This window comes from Mus pahari, chromosome 2, assembly GCF_900095145.1.
Source record: "Mus pahari chromosome 2, PAHARI_EIJ_v1.1, whole genome shotgun sequence".
Taxonomy (NCBI): domain Eukaryota; kingdom Metazoa; phylum Chordata; class Mammalia; order Rodentia; family Muridae; genus Mus; species Mus pahari.
The window spans coordinates 138,415,590-138,420,830 of record NC_034591.1 but is presented as its reverse complement, the minus strand read 5'-3'; positions in this window follow the sequence as shown (position 1 = coordinate 138,420,830).

Sequence of the window (5,241 nt, the reverse complement as noted above, 5' to 3'; positions counted from 1 at the left end):
CTCACACACACACTAAAATTAAGCAAATGAACAATTCAACAAGTACATGTAGGAAACATGACATCAGCCCTAGCGTAGGTCCATGTGGAGAGTGTCAGCCATTGGCCTAAACGTAGCCACCCTTACTCCTTACACACCAATATTGTAATAATCTCTAAATCTGAGGAGTAACTTGTTTGTTTGCTCTTCTCAACATCCTGAGCAGCACATGGGACCTGACAAGTATTTGACCAGGGGCTCAAAATGACCTTGAGTCCCTGCCCCTTGAGTCAAACCCATCTTAGCCTATGTGGAGAAAACATGATCAGGTCATTAAAAAGCCAAAGACTGTGTCTCAGTTGGGGACATTGGCTTAAAGTCGGAAATGAGACCCCTTAAGTTAGGATCCCATTTCCTGATGATTTCAGGAAAACCCATCCTCTTGCTCTGCTGCAGCGACTGCAAAGGATGATTCAGACCCAGGAGACTCGAGGCTGTGATTCACCCTCTAAGAATCCCCATAACAAAAACGTGAGGCATGTCTCAAGCTCTAGCTGCAATTAGAAGAATAAGGCACTAAGCCCAGCATTTGCTTTTCACACCAACTGTAGCCATTCCTTACTATGCCATGAAACTGGTGGAGTCAGAATGAGGGTGCGTCATTAAAAAAATATGTCTTTCCAGAGTAATGCTTGCTGGGTGGACAATCTGATGTGCTGTGGTTCAGGGCTTTGATTATCAGGAAAATTCTTTTAAATGTTCTTACCACATTTATTTATGCGTGTGTGTGCCCACATATGTGTGTGTGTGTGTGTGTGTGTGTGTATGTGTGTGTGTGTGTGCCCACATGCGTATGTGTGTGCTGGACCTTAAATATGGAGGTCAGAGGATAACTTGCAGGGACTTACTTCTCTCCTTCCTCCATGTGGGTTCTGGGGATCAAACTCAATTTGTCAGACTTGCCAGCAAGTGCCCTTACCCACTGAGCTATTATGCCAGTCCTACAATAGAGTTTTTGTTTGTTTTTTTTTTTTAAGATAATCTGTTAATTCGGAAGGTTTGAGACAAAGGCTAAGATAGTGTGGACCAGGAGGCCCCCCACCCTTCTCTTCCAGCCAGGAGCCTCTCCCCAACCCCTAACCCATTTGCGAAAGCCCACTAAGATAGCTCTCAAAAAACACTCAGGCAATACCCCAGCACATTACCATGTCCCCTCCCTTCCTCTATAAAAAGCCCCTACCCCAGTGCAGGCATGTGACTTTCCTGATTGCCTATGTGATCAGTGAATCCTATGGCTACGGGATTACGAGCACTGGCTGCTCTAACAGAGGATCCTGGGTTCAATTCCTACATGGTGACTCATGCTCCCTCTTACAGATTCTGCAGGCCCCAGGTCCACAGTGATATGCAGACAGCCCAGATGCCGGCGTAGCTGTTATCCCAGGGGCCAGCCTCCATCTTCAGCTGGCAGCAGAACCAGACCAAGTCATCCACATGGTACTGGCTTGGAGCATGAAAGACACACGATTTGAGGGCTCGTGGAGTCTCGCTTCACAGTTTCAGAGTAGCTGCGGCCAGACATGAGTAGGAGGGTTAGAGTTTATGCAGGCAGAACCAGGAGGACATTTTTAAAGACAAATTCTCTATGCAGCCTGGAAATCTCTGTGTAGCCCAGGCTGGCCTTGAGTTCACAGGGATTCTTCCTCCTGACTCTGCCTCCTAAGTGAAGGATTAAAGTTGTGTGCCATCACACCCGGCTCCACTAAAATTTCTTATGTATGATGATGCTAACACTTTTGTTTTGTTTTGTTTGCTGTTTTTATTTAATTACTTTAATTTTTGAACAATTTTATTCATCAATTTGTGCTACCACTTGGTTTCACTATAATTGTATAGAAAACTAAGCTGTTAACACTTTGGGAAGGAAAGAGATAGACTTTCTAATCTGCATCCTTAAGCGATATGGGTTTTAACTAAACCCCATTAGTCACTGATTTTACTAAAAGGATGCAATTAACTTTGGGAAAAATAACAGCCCACGAATTACTGACTACAAGATAATGATTTTGAAGTAATAATCAACTTGTTTGATTAATTTTAACAGCATAAGCAACATATACTGTGTGCCTACGTGTTGGCTGTTTTCAGCAATTTGCATGTATTTATTAATTTATTACTCATAATCCTATGGTGTACATAATAAGTATCCACTGAATCTATCATTATCCATTCTGGATATTTGAAACCACTGGAGATATTCCAGAGGGGCGTTTCATATGAGAATGTGGTTATAAAAGGCATGCAAAGTCTAAAAGAATAGGAAGGGGGAAATGGCATTTTCAAAGCATCGGTGGCTGCTTCTTTAAAATTGGAAGTGGAGAGTGGGGTGGGGGCAGCAAACCTGGAATAGGAGAGCATAAACTTGTGTAGGAGGCTGGGGGCACTTGCTGCCCCTCAGCAGGGATCTGGGAGCTGCTGGCCAGCTGCTGGAACCCACAGTTGCCACCAGGTGTCACTTCACTGTAGGTGCCCACAGAGGTGCCAGCTGAAATCTGTTTATATTTTTAGTCTTTGTATCTTTATTCATTTACAATGTATTTTTTTCAAATTACTTTATTTTACATTGTGGGTGTTTTGCATGCATGTATGTCTATGCACCAGTGCATGCCTGGCACCCAAAGGTCAGGAGAAGGCATCTGATTCCCGTGGAACTGGAGATACAGAAGGTTGTGAGATGCCATGTGGGTTCTGGGAATTAAACCTGGAAGAACAGTCAGTGCTCTTAAGCTCTGAGCGATTTCTCCAGTCCCTGTTTGTATTTCTATGTGGAACTGGGAATCAGACCCATGCAAATTTGTCTTGCAAATGCTTGTAACTGCAATTCCACTGAGCTATACCTAAACCCTATTTTATTTGGTTTTGTTTGACAGATCTCATGTATTTCAGACTGGCCCCAAACTACCTATATAGCCAACTTTGGGTACTCTGGCCTTTACCCACTGGGATTATAGGTATATTGAATCACCCTGGCTCTTTTTGTTTGGTTTTTGGTTTTGGTTTGTGTTGTTGTTGTTGTTGTTGTTGTTGCTGCTGTTGTTGTTGCTGCTGCTGCTGTTTTGGTTTGGTTTGGTTTGGTTTGGTTAAGTTTGGTTTTGGTTTTGGGTTTTGGGTTTTGGTTTGGTTTATTGTTTTTTTTTTTCAGTCTTGTTTTGATCAAATAGGGTTTCTCTGTGTATCCCTGGCTGTTCTATAACTCACTCTGTAGACCAGGCTGACATCAAACACAGAGATTTACTTGCCTCTACCTCCCATGTGCTGGGATTAAAGGCATGACTCTTCAAGCCACCAAGCTTGGCTCATTCTTTTACTTTTAAAACAGATTTACAAGCTAGAGGTAATGGCATATGCTTATAGAGGCACAGAGGATTTGAGGCTCATAGTCATCCTTGGCTACATAAGACAAGCCCTCCTACACACACACACACACACACACACACACACACACACACACACACCTGCATTCAGGCTGAAGCAAAATCACAAGTCCAAGGCCAAAGACCAGATATAGAACCTATCTTGACAAAACAAACAGGCAAACAAGAGGCGAGCACTTCTAGGGTTTTCACAGGCAACCAGGAAGAGCATGGTAGGCTTGCTGTAGACAGCTCTCAGCCACATTCTTGTTTCACAGGGCAGGAAATGAAAGAGAACTAACTGCACAACTCACAATGCTGAGTGATGGAGCTGCCTAGCTTCTCTCCCTACTATTAGTTCTTAGGTTCTCTGCATTAGCCAGATCACCTTATTCAAACTACTCTCTGAAGTCCACACCCGAGGGCTTATATGTACACACACACACACACACACACACGGTACAATCATCCACTCTGTTTAAGTGTATGCCTAAATAATAGCAAAAGGAAAAAAGCATCTAGGCCGAGCATCTAGGTCAGTGTGAAGCAGCTATTACCATAGCTGGAAGTCATATTCCATCTCCTAACCCCTAGTCTCCTGTTCTTTTCTCTTCCAGTTTTGATCACTTTCCATGTTGCTTCTTGTGAATCAGCCACAGTACTGTATGCTGTCCACAGTCTTTGCACTGTTATATTTAATTTAGAAGATAGATTAGTCCATGCAAGCTACATCCATCTACTCACTTCTCACATTCAAATCTATCATGTATTTGCTTTTGATTTTCAGAGAAAAACAGGCAACAAAGACCATAATTAATTTAATTCTTTTTGGGGAGAATGAACTTTACTACAGCTTTCAAGCACTGACAATGTGAAGTTAATTGTTGACTCCTAAAAGGTATTAATGTGACTCTGTGTGTACGGTCAAATTTTCATTTTTCCTCTTCTCCCCCCCTCCCTCCCAAAAAAAACACCTGGTCTCTGCCCTGGATTTTAAATTTGGATATTCAAATGAAAAGAAAACAGAACCAAACAACTTAAATTCCCCAGGGTTCTTCACAATTTACCACAAAGCAGATAGAAGCAAGAAAATCAGCAAAAACAGGAACATTTCACAAGGCAGTCTCAATAATTTGCTTACTGAGGTTAGGGATGTGGCTCAGTGGTGAAAGACTTTCCTAACACACACAAGACTGTGGGTTCCACCCCCAGCACTGCAAAAACAAAAATAGTAATGTCTTGTACTTGGAAAGTAGTAGAAAGAGGACCTAGAATTCAGTCATCCTTGGCTACATAGGCCAAGCTGAGATACGAGAAATCTCCCTTCAAAGCAAAGGGGAACAAAGTTTCTTAAACAGAGCACTGTGGTGGACACTTAAAATTGCAGCTCCTTATTGAGAGCTCCTGACCAACCTGGGGAACAAAGTAACGGCCAGACTGACGTTAACAGTAATAATAATAATAAAGTAATAATTTCCTTAATTATCTGAAAATGAAACTGGAAGCTCCCAAACAGTTTTGAATTGCTGCATGTTCTTTTTAAAGATGTATTTATCTTTGTCTTATGTATATGAGCGTTTTTGCCTGTGTGTATGTCATATGAGCACAGTACTGTTGGAAGCCAGAAGAGGGTGACAGACACCATGGAACAGTAGTTACAGAAGGTCGTGGGCTACGGTGCGGTTGCTGGAAACTGAACCTGGGTCCTCTGCAAAAGCAGGAAGTGCACTTAACTGCTAAGCCATCTGTCCAATCTCTGTTCCATAGTCTTTTTTTTATTATTATTATTATTATTTTCTTTATTTACATTTCAAATGCTATCCCGAAAGATTCCCATACCCCTCCCCCC